Here is a 23,277-nt window from a genome sequence, read left to right on the forward strand (position 1 = left end):
AGTAACAAAGATAGGCAAATATAATGCTGCTCGCTGGTGATGGATACTGTTGATGAAGGTGGTTTAAAGCCAAGATGTAAATGAGTTAGATGTTATTGTTACAAGCATTCTGGAAGGCTAATCACGTTCTACGAGTCCCCGAAGAGTTCACCGTTGCCATAGTCGTTGTTGTTGTGGCTTCTGCAACAAACTCCTATCTCGTAAGGTTGTTTCTCACCACATAAAACAACAAACATGGGTTAGCCTTAATGATGTGCCTTACCAACGGCATTGGTGCAGCTGAGGGGAGTGAATGCTGAGGAGAATTGTGTAGACAAGACACTCCCTAGAATTTCACGAGCCATTATGTTGGAAAATTGTCTCGCTTTAACAGTTTTATTGCAAAATTTAACTTTCTTGTTAATATCTCTGGAATCTGATGTTCAATCGGGACGAAGTTCAATAGGATTGCATCAAATCAAATCAAATCGGTCCAGCAATTAAAAAAAAGTGACTACCTTTTCGGGACGAGATGTCCTAGGTCATGCAAAATATCCTGGAGTACTCATCATTGACTATATCGGTAAAAACTCTTAAGCAAATACCTGAATGGTTTAACGTTATGGGAAAATAGTTACAACCATATTCATGGAGTCTTTGCGCATCAATTTGTGAAAAAAAAAAACCTGTATAGCAAATCCACGCCAACTGACGAATCGAGCAGATTTTATCGTTTTATTCCATGAAACTTTGCATAATTTTTCGCTATGGGCAATACACCCAGTTTGTGCTAGAACTCGGCACTAGTTGAAAAGGCTATAAATCATGGCACGAAAACGAAATGACGTCGGATAGACTTTTGTAAGATATTGTTTTTTTTTTCGTAAGCGGTAATACAGTTTCCTACAACTATGTCTAAAGACGTCATTGGTTCCCTAGTTTATGAAATAAAAGGCTCAATGAGCAATGATGTCCAAAAACTCTTCAAAACAGGATTGTATTCAAATTAAAGCTTATTTTATCGCAATTTACCGTAATATTCCAAAAACTGTTCTTTCTTTTCAGTTAACAAACTATTGATGCACTCAAAAAATCTCACTATTGAACATTTAAAATAATTTTAAAAATTAAATCCATGAAATCACTTCAAGCCCATTATCACCTGTAATTATACCCTGAAATCCCCAAATACCTCATGAACTGTGTAAAGGTATGCTTTTTGAAAAATTTACTGAAAAGTTCTCATGTATTATCAAAAAATAATGCTGTGAAAAACATTTTCTCCAACATATTGAAAAACGCCTAAAATGCATTCATTACGCCATTATGTCCTTTCATCTCGTTTTTTCTATACCTTATACAACCCAAGTAACAATTCAGTAACCATTTAGCATCCACTCTGATTTATGATGGTTTTATAACGGCAATGAACAATCCATTTAGTTTAAATATAGCATTTTAAAGTGTAAAACATTCCTTTTATAGTCTGGCAAGAAAGTCAAAAACTGCCTTGTTTTAAAAATAAATTTAAAACAGTTATCAATAATTATAATATTATTAATAAACGTCATTAGCAATTGTTTATTAATGTCATGATAAAATACTTTATAAACGTGTTCTATCATTATAAAAGCAACCATAAAACAATTAGGTTTTGCATTAGAGAAAAAAGCATTTTGCTTTTTAGCTTTTTTAAAGCGCATCATTAACTCCCCAATTACTTTGTTTACAAATTGAGCTTAAAATATGGTTCCTCATAGTGAATAAATGCCAAATTTATGACAAGGAAATCTCGAAGGATAGACGAAGTAGGATGAAAAAATCAAGTCAATATCTAATAAATTTAATTTTTTAGAAGAACCAGCACACCACCAACGACTGACCATCTGTCGGAGAAGAGTAAAGTGAGCGGGGCCCTCGAACTCATAAAACATTGTCAGATCTTGCGATGAAAATCGAAATAACAACCGACAGCAAACCACTGAATCTGTTCGTTAGCGGAGATCAGCTGGTTTCCGATCCAACGCAGCGATTTTATTCGGCGAAAGACTCTTCGAAAATTTCATTCAACCGCACATCCCTGCATTATTGGATGGTGCACTTCTGTAACTTCTGTAAAAAGAGGATCTTTTTCGGGAACGATTGCGCTTCCAGCTGTTCGAAATGCGAAATGTTGTAAAACTAGAATCGCAAATTATCTGAGTAACTGCTCACAATCCATCGGGAGAAAACCGCTTGGAAGAATCCTGGATCTCACTGCGCAACTATCGAAAGATAAACAAACTTTGACGTTTAACTTTTTGCAGGCAACTTTGCCTCCATTAATGCTGCCATAAATCTGAACGGGTTTCGATCAAGCAAAATGGCTTTAGAAAAATACAATTCAGCCTGAAAGTTTTCTTCATAAAAGCCATTTTAAAACCTCATTAATTTGTTAAGGAATTCTTGAAAGCAAAACAACTTTTTCACAAATGACCCATGAAAATCAACTTTTATGCCACCGCCATGTAACAATTAGTTTGCTTGTTTTTTACAATCTTCGATTTTCAATCAATATTTTCCTAGATATAACTATATTTTGGTGAATTTAACATTTAACATTTAAATGTGAAAATAATAAAAAAATAATCTCGGCCAAGGTCGATCTGAAGAATATATTTTTTCTACAATGTTAAATAATTGGTCAAATCGATGTTTAACGAGGGTGGACTTAATTTTTTCGATGTTTTCACGTACATTTCACATAAAATTTAATATGGCACTTAAAACAAGACCACTTAATGAGAACTGTTGTAATAAATTTGGATATTCAACAAGATTTTTATACCATCAGTTTCTATTTTTATTTTTTTTTTTTAAATCGGATTCATAAATCCTTTTCTATCTTGATTGATGATTTCCTAGTGAATTCAGCATGCGGCTAGGGGAAACGGCTCGGAGAGGGTTTTTATTGTTGCTAAATAGCTTTTGTTATAGCTTTCAAATGGTTCTCAATGCGTTCGTCATACAACCTTTTGCAGTAAATCAATCTTGAAGAACTTCGAGAATACACCCTTCAGAACCTTCTCCAGGGTGGGCCAACTAGACATATTCTAGTCTTAATGAGGTTATGGTGGATGCATTAATTACAAAATAGCCTTGACCAGGGTTTTATGAATGTTGTTTTATACTTGCTTTGTAGTATTTCATAAAACTTAAAATGTTACTTGGAAAGGATACTCAAACTAACTAGGATAGGCACGTTTTTGGCAACTTTGTATTTGGACTGTTGTAACTTTGTCAAATATGGTCCGATTTTTATTCTTCTAACGCATTCGACTGGAAAACTAATATAGTGGTGAAGTCAGCCACAAAAGTAACCATGGTCACCGGATACCAGAGATATTCTAGGTTTCCGGTTGGCTTGTCTTACTTGCTAAATTTGTGATGTGATTTTCTATAGGATGTCGGTTTAAAATTGATATTTTTAGTAAATTCGCAAAGAGAAGAACCATTTCCAAAGCAAATTATATGCCAAGAACTAAAATCGGCGTATAAATAAATGAGATACGGACATTTCCCTGGAAGCGGTTCTGATTACTTACCTTACCAATCAGGCTAAGGCCTTGTTGTCCTCTGCTGTCCGAAGAAGTCGTCTCCACTCTACTCGATCCATGGCCACAGTTCGCCAGCCTCGTAGTCTGCGAAGGGTCCGCAGGTCACCTTCTACTTGGTCGATCCACCTTGCCCGCTGCGCGCCTCTTCTTCTTGTTCCTGTTGGGTCGCTTTCTAGAACCATTTTCACTGGGTCGTCGTGCGGCATTCTTACGACGTGCCCAGCCCACCGTAGTCGCCCAATTTTTGCAACGTGGACGATGGATGGTTCTCCCAGCAGCTGGTGCAATTCGTGGTTCATTCGCCTCCTCCACGTTCCGTCATCCATCTGCACTCCACCGTAGATGGTACGCAACACCTTCCGTTCGAAAACACCAAGGGCGCGTTGGTCCTCCACGAGCATAGTCCAGGTCTCGTGGCCGTAAAGGACCACCGGTCTAATCAGCGTCTTGTAGACAGTCAACTTCGTGCGGCGGTGAATTTTATTCGACCAGAGCGTCCTCCGGAGTCCAAAGTAGGCACGATTCCCTGCCATAATGCGTCTTTGAATTTCTCTGCTGGTATCATTTTCGGCGGTCACCAGTGAGCCCAAATACACGAACTCATCGACCACCTCGATTTCGTCACCGTCAATCTGAACTCGGGGTGGGAGGCTAACATTGTCTTCCCTAGAACCTCTTGCTTTCATATATTTTGTCTTTGATGCGTTGATGGCAAGTCCAATCCGTCTAGCTTCAGCCTTCAGTCTGATGTACGTTTCCGCCATCATCTCAAAGTTCCGTGCCATAATGTCAATGTCATCGGCGAAACCAAGGAGCTGGATGGACTTCCTGAATATCGTGCCACTCGTGTCTATCCCAGCTCTTCTGATCACACCTTCTAACGCGATGTTGAACAGCAGACACGAAAGTCCATCACCCTGCCGTAACCCCCTTCGAGATTCAAAGGGACTCGAGAGTGTCCCCGATACTCGAACAACGCACGTCACTCGATCCATCGTTGCCTTGACCAATCGCGTCAGTTTATCCGGAAATCCGTACTCGTGCATAATCTGCCATAGCTGATCTCGATCGATTGTGTCGTATGCGGATTTGAAATCGATGAACAAATGATGTGTGGGCACGTTGTATTCGCGGCATTTCTGCAGAACCTGTCGAATCGCGAAAATTTGGTCCGTGGTAGCGCGGGCACCCATGAATCCCGCCTGGTATTGCCCCAAAAACTCTCTTGCATATGGTGACAGACGGCGGCATAGAATTTGGGAGAGTACCTTGTAGGCGGCGCTCAGCAGTGTGATCGCGCGGTAGTTGCAGCAATCCAACTTGTCGCCCTTTTTGTAGATTGGGCATACGACACCTTCCATCCACTCCTCCGGTAATATCTCCTCCTCCCAAATCTTGGCAATTACCCAGTGCAGCGCTCTAGCCAGTGCTTCACCACCGTATTTCAATAGCTCACTTGGTAGTTGATCTACACCAGTTGCTTTGTTGTTCTTCAGCCGACCGATCTCCTCCTCAACTTCTTGAAGATCAGGGGCCAGTAGCCTGTCGTCTTCTGCGCGTGCTCCAAGGTCTGTTGCCGTGCCACCTTCGTTTTCTGCTGCTTCACCGTTGAGGTGCTCGTCATAGTACTGCTTTCACCTCTCAATCACCTCACACTCGTTCGTGAGAAGGTTACCGTCCAAGTCCTTGCACATATCGGCTTGCGGCACGTAGCCTTTGCGCGAACTATTTAGCTTCTCGTAGAACTTCCGTGTGTCGTTTACGCGGTACAGATTTCCCATCGCCTCGCGATATCGATCTTCCTGCTGACGCTTCTTCCTTCGGAAAACCGAGTTTTGTCTGTTCCGCGCTTGTCTGTATCGCTCCACATTCAATCTCGTGCGGTGTTGCAGCATTCTCGCCCGTGCTGCATTCTTCTCCTCTACAGTTTGCATTCGTCGTCAAACCAGTCATTTCTTCGGTCCGGGATTGCAGTACCTAGTGCCGCTACAGCAGTACTACCTATGGCTGAACGGATGTCCCTCCAGCCATCTTCAAGAGAAGCGGTTCTGATGGGGGGTTCTGAATGCGGTCAGGTTTTTTATCACTCAAAACATGCCGTGCGACACCTCTTTATTCATAGTTTTTAATCAACAGGCTTTCGAAAGACTTTAAATGCATCATTGACCACATTTTCCGTTCTCATAACCTCCAGGATGCCCCCGGGAGAACCCACGGCAGGGGACAATTGCATTGTACCAACAAAACATGCACTATGACAGCCCTTTCTTCGTGGTTTCTCATAAATAGGCTTTCGATGGACTTTAAATGAATCAATGACTACGTTTGCTGCACTCGGAACAACAGGGTTTCACCGGGGGAACCTGTAGCAGGGGATAATTGCAAGTCTACAACAAAACAAGGAATCCGACAGCTCTTTCTTCGTGGTTTTTCATCAATAGACTACAGTTTTCCCCGGAGGCATTCCGGAGGTGCCGTTCCAATGTTCCATTTAAAGCCTATCGAAATCCTATTCATTGACTTCATGCGGCAAGATTTCACCAATACAACGTTGCTAGTGTAGCAGTGTAAAATCGATTTGTTTATTATTTTCAATCACGAAATCAGCTGTCAAAGTGTTCGACTTGGCAGCGGTTTGTTTTTATTTTCAACCAGTAAAAGATTGTATTAGTGAGACTGCTCACTAATACTGACGGTGGTAGAGAACTCTATGAAAACTTATGAAGAATGAGCTGTCACACGGCATGTTTTGGTACAAAAATGCAACTGTCCCCTGCTACAAGTTCCCTAGGGGTCAATGTGATCAATGATCCATTTGAAGTTTATGGAAAGCATATTAATGAAAAACCATGAAGAAAGAGCTGTCGCACGGCATGTTTTGAGTGATTAAAAGATCTGACCGCATTCAGAACCTTCCATCAGAACCAGATTCCAGAAAAATGGCCACATCTCGGTTGATTATAAGCCGATTTTAGTTCTTGACATACCATTCGCTTTGAAAATGGTTCATCTCTTTGCGTATTTACTAAACATATCAATTTTTAACCAGGATTCTATAGAAAATCACATTACAAATTTAACCAGTTAGATAAGCTCTCAGGAAACTCGGAATATCTCCGGAATCTGATGACCATGGTTATTTTTGTGGCTGCATCATGAAACTATATTAGTTTTCTAATCCATTGTTTTTAGAATAATTAAAATTGGACGACGCTACAACACTAAAAAAGTGCGCCTATCCTAGTTATTTTGAGTATCCCCTGCACAATGTTTGTCACAGATTTCAGAACCCACTTTAGAGCGTGACGTACTTAATGGATCATTCTTTAAGCTCTGCAGCTTAAATGAAACTATGATGAAACTACGCGCAATCGTTTCTCCAGAATTTTCCCTTCGATAAATTTATTGTTCATGATCATGAGCATGAGCATGATTGACCGCCCGTGGATGCAACTTCGTTATTACCAAATCAGCTGTAATTACACAGAGACCATTGACAGAGAACTGTCAAGTCGTTGCAAGTCCAATCATCCTCAATGTGTAAATACTGGTGATCTAAAACTATGCAATACCAGTGCCGGCGAATGTTGGTCAAGCAAGGAATGGGTAGGAATATGTTGACGTAATACTCGCTTGAAAGCCGAGAACATCTCTGCACTTCCACGAGAAATCACTGGGATATTGGATACAAGGGTTGGAATTGTAGCAGGATTCGTTTTGGTAAACGATATGCTGAATTGATGTCCAAATGATTAAATAGCACGAAGAAGCGTAGGATTGAACTCAGGTCTTCTGCGCAATAAGCAAAATCGATTGCCACTAGGGCACCGAGTTCCTTATACCACAAAACAATTACGATCAAGTTTTCGTTCAACTTGTTGTTACTAGGTTTAGATCCCGGCTGCGACCTCACCGACGACCATGATAACAACTGCTCTTAAGAAAGATTTTATATGCATCACGTCTTTTCTAAAACTCAAATATTGTTTCTTTTACGTACCCGGCCCTTCAATGGAATTTCATAACGCTGTACAGATTATTATTAAAGAAGCCGCTTTAAAGTAAAACTCTATAATGTGAACGAGCTTGAACCCATGATTTTCTGCTCAGTAAGCACAATCGGTTGCCACAAGGCCACCGAACTCCTTATTTCACCTAATAATTACGACCAAGTGCAGAGTTGCTTGAAAATTCTAACTTGATGCTTTAGTGTGATTCCATTAGAGTACGGCACACACCATCGACTGGAAATGCTCTCACAACGTGGGGCTTAAGGGGGTATTCCCGATCTTTTTTTTTTTCAAAAAATCAAATTTTTTTTTTCACGTTTTTTTGTACTTTAGACTATATACTTTCATCCCCCCAAGCCGTTTTCCGATCAGCGAATTCGGTATCCAGGCATAGCTGACTAATGGTAAGAACCCCCAAATGGTTTTAACTAAAGTCAAAACTTTAAACGCGTTTTTCTCGAAACCACATTTTTTTTATCGGGCGAAGATTTTTCTCAGAAACTATAAGAGATATTGACTTGAATCTTTGCGCATTTTGTTCCTTATTAAATTCTTTGGAGCTTCTCCCACTTTCAGCCAAAAATATTAACATTTAACATTGTTTGAAGCACCTTAAAGCTGCAAAAAAGCGGGCTAAAAATCGCCTGTTTTTTCATATGGCCGCCATTTTGTTAATTTGCAAGATTTTTGCTGCCAACGGGAGAAGCTCCAGAGAATCTTATGCAGATTATTAATTTCATCACGAAATCTGTTTCAGATGAAGCCGTTCCAGAGAAAAGTCTTCGCCCGTCCAGGCGTTTGCGGCGAACAGGGGTCTGTTTGCCGCCATTTTGTGACGTCAATAATGTCTTTTTTATGTCGAAAAAAATTTATTTGTAAACTTTAATGTTCAATAAACAAGAATCCCAAAGAGTTGGGCGCATTACTATTCATTTTCCTTGAAAAAAATTAATTGAAAAACAGGCCGAAAAAAGGCAAAAGATTGGGAATACCCCCTTAAGGTAGTGATGAAACGTCGCTAAAACTTTTCCTCAGCCGCAGACAGTAATGAGCAAAGGCAGGCGCACACTTTTTGCCTGTAGATTTGAAGACATACTTCAAATCTCCGCGTACATCGTACGGGTTATAACCTATAGGCAAACGGTGTGCTTTTGGCTTTGTACTGTCGCATTAATGGCCCTTCGCTCATTTTCAACTTCAATTCAAATTTCATACAGCCGTACTCTAACGGAACTATCCACCGACCCTTTTCTAATGATCATTCTCTAGCTAATAAATTATCACACTAAAACTTCATGTTAGCATTTCCAACCAACTCTGAAAATCGCAAACTTCGCGTATGAAGCAACATTAAAACACTTTGAATACGGCCAAGTTCTTGTTCCACTTGCTGTTTCTACGATGACAACTACTCTTGAAAAGGATTTCTCTTGACAACCGAATTTCAATATGATTGTTAAATATTAATAATAAATCAGATTCACTGAACAATTTTTTTATGGAAAGGATCTTGAGATTAAACCCATAATTTTCTGACCAATAAGCAAAATCGGTTGCCACTGGACCACCGAGCTTACGACGATCAAATTCCCGTTGAAATGCTGTTACTAGATTTCGGTCCCAGCGGTGACCTCACAGACAACAACTACTCTTCAACGGAATGTGATATGGATTTCCGATCAACATGTCTTAAACAGATTATCTTCAATTCAGTAAGCAAAAGTGACAGCAATCAGGCAAGCTGATCTGCATAATTAATTTTTTGAAACGTTATTTGGTAAATATTGTATTAAATTTAAACACATAGCTGGAAAGTATCTCATCCGAATGTTCTGTGATTATCCGGTTATTTAATTTTTCACAAATTGCTCTTCCAAGTTTATCGCTTAAAAAAGTTAACTTTATCGAGTCTTTATTTCAAAATAAAAAAATACTGAACTAAGATTTTGGAAATTCACACGCAAAAACTCTACTCGCAATTTAAGCCTTAATTAAGGAGATACACGCGATTTAAAATTTGAAACCCCCAAACACCCCTCACATCGCGATTTAGGCCTCAATTAAGGATTATACCGCAATTTAAATTGAATCATTAAACTCAATCTGAACGAAGGCTGAAAAAAAGTTAATCCATAGATGTTCTATCATCGGAGTGCTGAAAGTAAACTTAAATAATTTAATTAAATAGATATAGGCTGATCGGAGACTAAAAAAAGTTAATCATTATAATATAAATTATAACAATATCCATCATCGAAGGGCTGAAAAAATAAATCAATAAATAAATAAAACCTGAACGAAGGCTGAAAAAAGTGAATCCAAATATGTTTCTTCATTGCGGAGCTGAAAATAAACTTAAATTATTTGTGGTTGTTGTTTCTTTAGACATCTGATAAATTTAAATAATTGAAATTAATCGATTCAATGGAAGTTTTTTAACATCTATGTAACATTTTCTGTTTTGTGCTGTAAATCCAAAAGATGCACGATAATCGGATATGAATAACGATCCTTCCATATAATTTTCACTATCTGCCGGTTAGAACTTTCATCACCAATCACACGTCAATCTCAAAAACTAACAAAATCAAGAAATCAAAAACAGTGATAACTAATTTATAAAATCACTCTTCAACTAGAACAAACTCACCAAATCCAATGGTGTTTATTTACACATGATGAATTCAAATTGAACTTGATTTAGAAATTGCAGAAATCGACCAGGAACTCGTCCAACATACACAAAATGTATACATTCTGCATATGGCAGACGGGCCCGAATCTTTCTCCACGACATTCACCGGCAAACCAACATGCATGACCGCGCACTTCCTCCTCCAGTGATTCCCTTCGATGAACTTATTGTTCAAGAATTCAGCTTCCTATTTTGCCCACAGTGCGCTGATGTGTTTTGTATAGTTCTCCCCTTCAGTTCTTTTAAACTTATTACCCTTAAAGAAAAAAGAGAAGCCGCATGGATTTGGCCAATACTGTATACTCTATGTAAGTCACTTCTTTTACACGTGTCTGCAAATAGGGAGAACGGCTCTGGCGAAATGGTTAACATCGTTACCTTTCACGCCAAAGCACTATGGGTCAGAATTGAAAATTTCGCGGCAAAATAAAAAAAAAAAAGTTTTTTTAACCAGTCGGCCTCAATTTTGATAGGAAACCGAAATCAATACTGGGGTCATTTTAAATTTAACCGTGCTTGTCTTCTTTTAAACATGGTAATATAATGTACGATGCCCATTGGCGTAGCTAGAAAATTTATCTGGAGGGGGCCGAAGGGGGGCCTGCTGCACTTTTTTAATTTTGCAAAACTACGGGTTATCAAAAACTCACTCAAATTGCGTCCAATGCAACTTAGTTTTGGGTACATTTTTTTCTGTGACCAATAATATGACATTGAGGCTTACTATTATTTTAATGGTGAAACCTTTGTGACTTTTGAACAAGCAATGATCGTTTGTTCATGTTTTTTTTGTAATAAAATCACAGTCCGGATCTTGTAAATGTAAGCATCTCAAACTTAAGAAAATTCTCAGGGCTAGGTAATTTCATGAATTTTTTAACTAATTTTTTTTTATTGAGCAGTCAAATCTCAGACATAGGAACCAAAATTAAATTCTAGTAGTTTGAATTTTATAATTTTATAAAATTCTAGCTGTTTCAAGGTAAAGTGCACACAGAATAAAATTTAATACATTTTGGGCGTAGGAAAATGATCAAGATGCACAATTTTTCGACGTAAGACTACGTCAGTGATTTCTATAAGGGGGTAAACTTTGTGAAAACTGAAAATGGAAAATGTAACGAAATTATGAAAGATTTTGAACGTTAATAACTCAGCAGCTCCTAGACCAATTTCAATAATTTTATCACCAATCGATCAGAAATATTTCTACGCATTGATAGCAATGCTGCTGATTTTAACAAGAAATTATTTAAAAAATTGGAAGTGTAAAGAGTTGTTAAAAAGCGTCGAAATAACTAACAAATCCACTAATTACGTGCATGCATATGCTGCAGATGAACAATCCTTAACATTGTTAATATTAAAATAAAAATAGTTTTGTGATCCCAAACCCATATGTTTTCAACATTTCGTAACTAATAAAAAAAGGATATTCGAAAAAAAAGAAATTTATACATATTATATATATGTACAAATTGAAATTTCTGCCCGGAAATTAGCTAAAAATTTGTAACAATATAGCTAAAAAACCAAGGCTGGGGTCTTCCCTATAGAGAATGTACAAATATGGCCATAAAATCAAGATTCATCATTCAAGATTCCAGCTGATTCAATTAGCTGGAAAACTTCTGAATACTTCCTGATCAACCTACAACCTACAACCTACCAAATATCCAGTGAACTTTACTTATATGTTGGAATATGGAGATCTTTCGAATCTTTTCTGATGTCTAGGAAGGATATTTGAAAGCCTATCCTGTAACTTATGCAACGTTTCCTGAACATCTACAAAACTAAGGTATTACAAAATTTCCTCAACTTCTACGAAGTTCCCTGAATTTATTCCATATTACATATTTTTTTCCATTTCTTTAAATTCTACAAAGATCTCTGAACATCTTTGCACTTCTGGAAAGACACCTAAGACATCTATAAATATTCTTGAACACCTAGAAAGTTCCTTGAATTTAGCGAAGTTCCCAAAACCTACAAAAAGTTCATGGAGCTTTTTTGGAGTAAGATCTCTGAAAAACTGCAACGAAGTTCCCTAAACTGAGGTGCAGATCCCTGAAGTTCTTAGAAGTTTATTGAACTATTTTTAGATCTTTTAAAAAAATCCCTGAACTTTTTCAAAATTCCTTACACTTATATGAAGTTTTATACAGCTCCACAAAATGCTACGAAATCGAAAATCTTCTACAAAGTTTGCTGTTGAGCTTCCCTAAAATAAAATAATGTTCCGTTAACTTCTACGAAGCTCTACAAATTTAAATGAATTCTCTACTTCTACGCATTTTTCAGAACTTTTCCAAGCTCCTTTTTCTACGAATTTTTCTGAAGGTCTATGAATTTCCCAGAATATCTACCAAGTTTACTTAATTTCTACGATCTTCCCTGAACTTCTATTTGAAGTTTTACGATGTTTCCACAAGTTAAAGAAAAATTCCTGGGCTCATGGCCAATTTATAGAGCCTGAAAACGTCTTATTGCCATCGATTTGGTATAATATAATTTCTCAAAAAATTTTCTTATAGTCCAGAACATAACAAAAGTAATCAACATAAAGGTCTGAGATTTTGAAGCAACTACATCATGAAAAAAAAATAAAGTTGTGCATGTTTGTTGATGAAGACATTAAGGGAAAGTTCACCGGTCCAAAAAAATAATTACGTTTTGTTTTTTTTCTAAAATGATTGAAAAAAGGTATCAAGAATCTAAAAAAAAAACATTTTTTCTAATTTTTCAGAGAAAATTCACGTTTATTTTTTATAAGTCTTTTTTTTTCCTTTGGTTTGTTTTTTTCCGTCGATCTTGTTTTCCGTGCTGAGCACGTCATTATGACATAAAATTGAACTCAAAAAACCACAAAACATCGACTCTTTGGTTTTTCTGAGAGTCCAATTTTTTTTTCATGATGAGATAGAAAAAATATTTTTACATGTAATTTTTGACATAAATCTAAGGAAGAAACTGATTTTCTTGGATTTTTGATAATGATTTCCAATATTTTTAGAAAAATAAAAACGTGCAAAAAATATTTTTTTTATTTTCAGGCCGGTAAGCTTCCCCTTAAAATAAAATGACAACATTTTGTTCACCATTTCATCATGTAGATGATTATATTATATTATATGTGATTACATACATACATTTATTTCTACAAGATAAGACATAATCAACAATAGTACGCCACAATACTCGGTTTGCGGCTGCCGCTCTCCATCCTCGGTCATGCCCAATGCTCGCTAGATCACGCTCTACCTGGTCCGCCCATCGTGCTCTCTGCGCTCCACGCCTTCTTGTGCCAACCGGATCAGTAGCTGCCCACCGCATCGTTCCGGCTTTGGCCACCTTCTGGATGCTGGGTTCACCGTAGAGTGCAGCGAGCTCGTGGTTCATTCTTCGCCGCCACTCACCGTTCTCCTGCACACAGCCGAAGATCGTCCTTAGCACACGTCGCTCGAAAACTCCGAGTGCTTGCAGGTCCTCTTTGAGTATAGTCCATGTCTCGTGTCCATAGAGGACCACCGGTCTTATTAGCGTTCTGTACATGGTACATTTGGTGCGGGAGTGAATCTTTTTTGGCCGTAGTTTCTTCTGGAGCCCGTAGAAGGCACGACTTCCACTGATGATGCGCCTTCGTATTTCACGACTCACATTGTTGTCAGCCGTCAGTAAGGATCCAAGGTAATCGAATTCCTCCACTACCTCGAAAGTATCCCCGTCTATAGTGACATTACTTCCTAGACAAATCCTGTCATGTTCGGCTCCGCCTACTAGCATGTACTTTGTTTTTGAGGCTCTCACCACCAGTCCGACCTTTGCTGCTTCGTGTTTCAGGTGGGTGTATAGTTCTGCCACCGTTCCAAATGTTCTTGCGATAATGTCCATGTCGTCCGCAAAGCACACAAATTGACCGGATTTCGTGAAAATCGTACCCCAGCTGTTGAGTCCGGCTCGTCGCATTACACCTTCTAGAGCGATGTTGAAGAGTAGGCATGAGAGTCCGTCACCTTGTCGCAGTCCCCGGCGAGATTCGAATGAACTGGATAGTTCACCCGAAATCCTTACGCAGTTTTGCACACCGTCCATCGTTGCTTTGATCAGTCGGATCAGCTTCCCAGGAAAGCCGTTCTCGTCCATGATTTTCCATAGCTCTGTGCGGTCGATACTGTCGTATGCTGCCTTAAAGTCGATGAACAAATGATGCGTTGGGACCTGGTATTCACGGCATTTCTGGAGGATTTGCCGTACGGTGAAGATCTGGTCCGTTGTCGATCGGCCGTCAATGAAGCCGGCTTGATAGCTTCCCACAAACTCGGTCATTTTAGGTGATAGACGACGGAAGATGATCTGGGATAGCATTTTGTAGGCGGCATTCAAAATGGTGATCGCTCTGAAGTTCGCACATTCTAAATGGTCGCCTCCGGTAGCTGTTCTGTTTCCCAGATCCTGACTATCATCCGGTGCAGGCAGGTGGCCAACTTTTCTGGGTCCATCTTGATGAGTTCGGCTACGATACCATCCTTACCAGGTGCTTTGTTGCTTTTGAGCTGCTGAATGGAGTCCTTAACTTCCAGGAGTTGGGTCAGTTCTGTCCTCTGCTGCACTGACGTAGTCGTTTCCTCCATTGCGCTGGTCCCCGTGTCTACGTTCTCCTCGCCATCCAGGTGCGCATCGAAGTGCTGTTTCCACCTTTCAATCACCACACGTCCGTCCGTCAAGAAGCTCCCGTCCTTATTCTTGGATATTTCGGCTCGTGGCACGAAGCCGTTGCGGGATGCGTTGAGCTTCTGGTAGAACTTCCGTGTTTCTTGGGAACGGCACAGCAGTTCAATTTCCTCGCACTCCGCTTCTTCCAGGCGGCGTTTTTTCTCTCTCGAAAGAGAGCTGTTTCCGCTTCTGTTTATACCGTTCCACGTTCTGTCGGATTCCATGATGCACCCGCGCTGCGTTATTCTCCTCCAAAATCGCTCTGCACTCCTCGTCGAACCATTCATTCAGTCAACTTCTTTCCACGTACCCGATGGTGCTCTTGGCTGCGTCGGTGATGGCTGCTTTTACTGTACTCCAGCAGTCCGCTAGAGGGGGCACATCGAGCTCGCCCTCCTCTGGCAACGCTGCCTCGAGATTCTTCGCGTATGCTAAGGCGACATTCGGTTGCTTCAGTCGCTCTAGGTTGTACCGTGGCGGGCGTCGGTACCGTACATTGTTGATGACGGAAAGTTTTGGGCGCAGTTTGACCATCACCAGGTAGTGGTCAGAGTCGATGTTAGCGCCACGATAGGTCCTGACGTCGATAATGTCGGAGAAGTGCCGTCCATCAATCAGGACGTGGTCCATTTGCGATTCCGTCTGCTGTGGTGATCTCCAGGTGTAACGATAGGGGAGGCTGTGTTGAAAGAAGGTGCTACGTATGGCCATGTTCTTGGAGGCGGCGAATTCGATGAGTCGTAGATCAATCCCGTTCGTCAGCTGGTGGACGCTGAACTTTCCAATCGTCGGTCTGAATTACTCCTCCTGGCCTACCTGAGCGTTTAGGTCTCCTATGATGATCTTGACGTCGTGGCTTGTCATCATCAGTGCTTCCGGAGTGAGGGCTGTGCACGTTGATTATGCTAAAGTTGAAGAATCGGCCTTTGATCCTCAACCGGCACATTCTTTCGTCGATCGGCCACCAACCGATCACGTGCTTCTGCATTTCGCCCATCACGATGAAAGCTGTGCCCAGCTCGCGTGTGTTGCCGCAACTCTGGTAGATGGTATGATTGCCTCTGAACGTTCGCACCATGGATCTTGTCCAACACACCTCCTGCAGCGCTACGAAGCCGAATCCGCGGTCTTTAAGTAGATTGGCGAGTATTCGGGTGCTCCCGATGAAATTGAGAGATCGACAGTTTCACGTGCCGAGTTTTCAATCGCAAGTCCTATTTCGTCGCTGGGGTCGTTGCCGTTGGCGGTTCGTATTCCTCTGTTGCTGATTTTCCGTTGCAATGCTTTTTTACGGCTGGATCGCAGGGCCTGACACCAACCACCTAACTTTCCGGAGGACCAGGGTGCACAGTTGTGCTTAGAGTCTTTCATTGGCACTGGTACGTAGATCAGCCACCCCTAACATGGGAAACAGACGCTGTTATGAGCCGCTCCTCCTGAAGAACAGACGCTCAGGCTTGCCGAAGCAACCCCCCTTTCCTGTCAGTCTATGACCAAAGTTCCCACCGTGGTTACCCGATCTTCCCTAAGGTTGCTCACAGTTCCCGGCCGATACCACGGGGAGATAGGGATAGGAGTTGCTGGGAAGAGACTAGTGATCTCAATGGGATCTGTATTGCGCATTACTCAGCATTTGATTATATTTTACAATTTTAAATTTTCCGGAAACGGTACGCTGTGGAACTTTGGTGTCTTCAAAAGAGTTGCTCTTTTTTTAAAGATAAAAAACTTTTCTAAAGTCATCAAGTTTCTGTAATATCAGAGTAAAAAGTTAGATCGTGGCGCCATCTTTGCAGATGAGTAGCGAACTATCTGTTTATAGATTCGGTTATAACGAGAAATATCTTCTAAGCTACCAACCCCCGAATATGTTTCGTTCAAGAGATATTGGGTTTGCCGTCTGAATTGCATTTCTGTCCCACTGTGCAAAGTCACGAGCAGTCCTCCAACTAATTAAGCTGATTTTTTGTATGTGTTCAGTGTCAACCATATACTAGTCACCTTTAGAAAATCAGCTCAATTGGTTGGAGGACAGTCGAGAAATAGCGGTAGGTGGGCTGCACCACCCACCGTGCTATTTTTGTACCTGGTTCATATTCAAAGCTTTGAACAAGAAAGCAAACGGTATGCCATCTACCTCAGTGCGATACCTGTTTTTGTAGAGACGAGCACGTGATCCATCTTATTGAATTAAATCTTCCCCAAAGAGAATCCTTTCCACACTTGTCTCGGTTTCGAATTTGAAAAGAAAACATCAAACGCTTGGAATTCCTCTGTATCCCCCCAACAATATCCAAACACAGAACAATTTGAGCACATGCTTGGGAAAATGCTTGATGCTTCCGCAAAGAAGGATGAAAGCCTAGGCTTGTGAAATTAAATTTGAACCGATTGTTTGCTGTTATGTATTCTCTCGAAATTGGGCCATGGGTGAGAGCTAGTGAGCTTTAATTAATTGTGAACACATCCATGTTCGACTGTGACGCGTTTTCCTGATGAGCTTATTTTACATAATTAATGAAGTCGCGATCTGTTCCCGTGATTGCTTTGCAATTAGAAAACTAATTAGGTGTTTCGGCTGAATTTCAATCGTTCTACAATCAAAAATGCCTGTTCGGTGGGCTTCTTTGTAAGCTTTTAAATCAAACAATATAAATGTGTTCCAATATTTCACTGCCAGAGTGAAAAATAACAATACAATTTCCACTTTAGGAAAAGCGATAATTGGACACGCGTTTACACAATGTAGTGTGTCCCTCCAGAATCAATTAAGTGTCCGTCCCATTTTCAACACCCAACGGCAAAGTTCTCGGTACAGACGAGTGTGAAGAATTTGGCTTTCAACAGTTTGATCACGTTTCAACGCCGGCAGCTGGTGCCAATTCGAAATTCTTTATTACATTAATCTTCCACACTATAAGCACACAAAACAATACCTCCAACGCCATCGAAAGGCCCACGTTATCCTCCGAGCGGATGCCGGTCGTTGTTTTGATATTCGATCCTGCCACCATGGATGGGCCCCGAGCAGAACATGGCAGAACGTTGTTGTTCACTGATGGTGTCTCTATCAGTTTGGCTTGGTTCGCTGCCTTTGATATATCTCCTCTCTGTTCCGGTGCTAGAACGAAGTGGTGATAAAATTGTTCCTATTTGGTCCATGGTCGCCACGCGTTACTGTGGCCCACCGAGAGGGAGGCTGAGTGGAAAATGGATGACGTCGGACGCCTTTGGGATTTCCGGGGTAAGAGCAGAAGCAGCAACACAGTACGCCCGGCACAACCATAAAGAAAACATGGCTGCTATTTAATTTTACAACACCGACGCCAATATCCCAGTCATTAAAGACGTGTGTTCTGCCAGCTGGTGCTGCTGGTTTAGGGGTTGTCTTAGATCTTAGGACAAAGGGTCGATGGGCTTCTAGGAGAATGCTGTTTCAATAATTGAATGAGATGCTTGCTGGGCATTTTGTGAATTTGTTAACTGCTTTATCAATAACATTTGTACCCCAACGTCATTAAGTAAGAAGGTCATGGATTTTGGCTGAAACTGATGAGTTGCCATTAATATTATACAACCCTCGTTAATATTCAGGATGAATCAGCAACATGGAAAGAGCGTAGTGCTATGGTCCGAACAAGTTTCTCCTACTTCACGATTTTACGGGTCAAATCGATGGCAATGAGTTATGATTTATCAGCTATTTATTTATCAGCTATCAAACATCGTACAACTGATTTTCCCAGTGTTTTTGTTGTTCTTACTCAAATTTTCTTCAACTCCATCTCTGTTTTGAATAGTTTTGGGATGTTTTCGAATTGAAAAATAATTGCCCAGAATTTTTCAATTGGGCAAAGTTCCGGTGAATTTGGTGGGTTCATATCTTTTGGCACAAAATTGACTCCGTTGGCTCGGTACCACTCCAACACGTTTCGAGCGTAGTGGCAGGATGCTAGATCAGACCAAAACAGAGTTAATCCTTTATGCTTCCTTATGAGTGGCAAGAGACGCTTCTTAAGGCACTTTTCCGTGTAAATCGCACCGTTGATTGTTTCGGAAGTGATGAAGGGAGAGCTTATTTCACCACATCCGTAAATCGCCTACCAGATCAGCAACTTCTTTGCAAATTTCGATAATTACTTCTGTCGAACATCCTCCGAAACATCGAACTTAGTCTTGGCAACGAAATATTCTTGCCCAGGAATTTGACGGAAGTCGGCCCTGAAATAAGTTTCATCATCCATCACGATGCAATACGATTTGGTGAGCAAATTCGTGTAAAGTTTGTGGGCGCGGATTTTCGCAGTGATGTTTCATTCTGGTTTGGGGCTTTTTGCACCTTGTAAACATGTAATCCATCACGCTTCTTGGTTTTCTGTACAAAACCGACTGTATAAACCGACTGAGCTGCAGCCCACACGAGCGTTCATTCACCAAAGAAGGAGGAAGAAGCCTCCCCGCTACTTGGGATCTTTCTTCGTGAGTCACTGTGGGCCATCTATGCCAAGCGCGTCACCCTCGTTCAAAACAACATACAGCTCGCCAGCCTCATCCGTGTTGAACACCTTAATAGCTCAGCATTGCTAAACCATCACGACAAAACGATCCTTTTCAGGACCACCATACATTTGATAGAGTATTTTTTGGACATTTCAAGCTGCATTGCATTAGGTCCTAAGTAACATTGATCGATTCTCTTCGTCGACTTTCTCTTTTGTTAATAACTTGAGCACACAACCGTTTCTTTTTGTGTTTGTTGTAATAGGTGCTAGATAAAAGCTTCTTTTATCAATCAATGGGAATGTTATTACATGGCCGTGGGGATACACAGAGAAAGTTGAAGAAGAGAATCTGTCAATGTTACTTAGGACCTTATGCTTCAGTTCAGCTTGATTTTCCAAGGTCATAAATCCAATGTCAGTTCCCATATGTTTAAATCCAACATACCATATATTTTTAAGGGAATTTAAGGGGTGCAATTTCAGAATCCAAAGTCGGTCGTGGCATGAAAGTGGTCTGATTTTGATCCAGAGATGATGGATTTTAACTCTGAATACGCAAATCGATATGAAATTTTTCTACGAATCTGTTAATATTAAGGATTTATAATTTTTCAAAATGTCATTATTGAAAATTGCACGAATGTGCAAGTGTTGCTATGGTCATAAAATAATCACCAATTGCATGCGAAAAGCGTTTTCCCTAACACAGATTTCAAAATTGAAATCCATCCGGTCTCAACGACCGCTGTTTATTCACACAACGAAAGGCTCTCTGCAAGCAGCTAGCTATCAAGACTGCCCTCAACCGCTGATCGGATTCAGTTGCTTGTCGTGAGCCGCTGTGGGCCATCTATGTCGAGTGCGTCACCCTCGTTCCAAACAACATACAGCTCGTCAGCCTCGGCCGTGTTACCCTAATAATAGCTCAGCATTATTCAACCATTACCATAAAGCGGTTCTTTTCAGGACCACAATAAATTATTGTTGTTTAAGAGTAAATTTTCATTGAACGTTTGCTCGCCTTGCTGCCAGCCACATGACCCCCAAAGCTCTTCGATAATGTACCCAGCAACCAAACGTTTGTGGTCAAATGCGTCAAGTATTGAAGTGGCACAAAAAACTCTCGCAATGACCGAATACCACATGACCATGTCAAATAATCAGAAACATTTCATGAGGTTTTCTCCAAGACGCTAGAAAAAGCAAAACATTTTCAAATTTATATGGTTGATCTCGAATATTTTGCAATTGAGAAAACAAAATAGCAAGAAATTTCTCCAATAAATTTTTGCATTTTTTTATTATGTATTGAATGAACCAAAACTTTTCCGTGCAAAATTAAAGAACTAAAAAACTACAAGATTGATTTATTGTTTAAATTTTCTTATTAAAGGGTGTCCACGATGAAATTGCCACACACAAAATTGATTCGCAAAATTCGAGTTTTCATCCGATTGCCATCAAATTTTCAGGGATTGAGAAATAACTATTAAACTTAATTTTACCATTTAACTCGTATTTTATTTACAGTCCATACGCAAATGCCCGCACCTTGGCCTTAACCCCGGCCATAAGATTCTGCACAACCTGTGAATCAACCGTTTTTTGCATGTAAACCCATACTTTCTTCAGTTCCTCGACTGTCTTCACTACCTTAGGTCGTTTAAGAAGGTGCTGCTTCATAATCGCCCAGTACTTCTCGATGGGGCGGAGCTCCGGAGTGTTGGGAGGGTTGAACATTTTCGGCACGAAATTGACCTTATTGTCCGCATACCACTTCAGCACGTCCTTGGAGTAGTGGCATGAGGCCAAATCCGGCCAGAAAATTGTTGGGACGTTGTGGTCCTTCAGGAGAGGAAGCAGCCGCTTCTGGAGGCACTCTTTTATGTACACCTGTCCGTTCATCGTGTCCTGGGTCACGAAAGGTGCACTCCGCTTCCCGCACGTGCAGATGGCTTGCCAAACCAGGAATTTCTTCGCAAATTTGGACATCTTCTGAGTGCGGACATGCTCCGGAACGCTGAACTTATCCTTGGCCGTGAAAAACAGGTTGCCGGGGATCTGTTTGAAGTCGGCCTTCACATATGTTTCGTCGTCCATGATGCAGCATTCAACTTTCGTCAGCATGTTGAGGTACAACTTCCTGGCACGGGTTTTGGCGGACTTGTTCTGCTTCTCGTCGCGATTAGGGGCCTTTTGTACCTTGAACGTTCGAAGCCCAGCCTTAGTTTTGGCCTTCTGGACAAAACTTCGGCTTAGGTGCAGCTTCTTAGCCACATCCCTAACGGAGGCGTTCGGATTTCGGTTGAAGGCCCCAACTACGCGGTTGTGATTTTTGGTGTTGTACAGAATACTTTTTCCTTCACTTCTGGGCTTCCGATCGGTGGTCAACCGTTCCTCGAACCGCTTAATCACTCGCGACACCGTGGAATTCGCGATTCCCAACGTTTTAGCGATGGAAGAGATCCTTGTTCTCGTGATGAATGCGCAAGATTTTATCACGCACGAGCTGTTCTTTCGACTCCATTTCCGCGAGTTTTGATCACAGGACTTTAAAACTTGCAGGATGTAAATAATGCACTATGAACTAAATCCACCCAAATTTTCATTAAATTCTACCCAACGGTTAAAAAGTTAGAGCAATTTCATAGTGTGGCAATTTCATCGTGGACACCCTTTATTATTATAAGTATTTGATAAGGCTCAACCGAATTAACTTTACCGAGCCGAGTATTCTTGTTCACTATACAATACATCTTAAAACTATAGTCAAAAGGTACAACACAATAAACATTTTATCTTTCGCCATCCAATAAGCCTCCTCTACCAGAACGGGTGCCGCTTCCAGTGGTTTACTTGTATGGCAGATTCGCCAACGAGGGTCAGAGCGTTTCCATTGTAGCAATGGACGCAAAATGTGGTCAGCACTCACACATTCATCACGAAACGGTTGCTTTGCAAAGTCGGCGACGTATTGACTGAAAGAACTGCTGATGAAGAACAATGAGGAGGATCACACAATGGTTGCTGCCGAGTAATCAGACGATTGCGTGACATACATCAAGAGTGGTCTGCTTCTGTCGACAGCCGAGTGAACATTGTTTAAATTTTCTGGAAACCATTTTCTAAGTTCAACTTTAGAACCATAATCATAGTGGTCGCTAACTTTGCCCATCAATTACACAAGTATTTCGTATGAAAGGTCATATTTCACTCCCGTAGATCGTTTCAAAATATTGTTAAGAACATTCCCTCCCCAAGACATTAAATGCATTATTTCAATGCAAACCATTTTTTTTGTAACGCAATTCCAAGCATTAGATTTCGTTTTCCTAAGCAATCAACTGGCTTTTGCATGAATCTGTGGGTAAGTATGCTCCAGGTTGAAGAACAATGTGATTTGGAACCCTCGCACAAAACAGAGAAGCAAAAAGCCACACGACGGGGCGATCCATAAATGAATTTGCAAGAAAAACTATCAGCACCGTCAGCAGGATCAAGCTCGCGCGTGACGTTTTTTCATTCGCAATAATTGATGCATATTGTAAAATATCTTTTGGTATTTCAATTCAAAATATTTTGCGATAATTGAAACGGAACTATTTTAGAAATCACCCACCTTTTCCATTTCTAAAGAAATGTTTTTCAAATCAAAAATTTCCAATTTTCACATGTTGTTTTACAAGTATTTGAGGATATTCTGCGAAAATTTAAGCCTATTTGATGAAAATATTTTTGAAGATAATTAGATAAATTGAACTATATCTTCAAATATTGAA

General features: G+C 40.6%; 1 pseudogene; it reads right to left on the reverse strand.

Moving 5' to 3' along the window:
* Nucleotides 1-14,609, reverse strand: part of LOC135699499 (small ribosomal subunit protein uS5m-like) — a 47,023-nt pseudogene extending 32,414 nt beyond the window's left edge.
* Nucleotides 14,610-23,277: the final 8,668 nt, after the last annotated feature.

This window comes from Ochlerotatus camptorhynchus, unplaced genomic scaffold (genome assembly GCF_037179485.1).
Source record: "Ochlerotatus camptorhynchus isolate MF236.1 unplaced genomic scaffold, CSIRO-AGI_Acam_v1.1 ptg000111l, whole genome shotgun sequence".
Lineage (NCBI taxonomy): Eukaryota > Metazoa > Arthropoda > Insecta > Diptera > Culicidae > Ochlerotatus > Ochlerotatus camptorhynchus.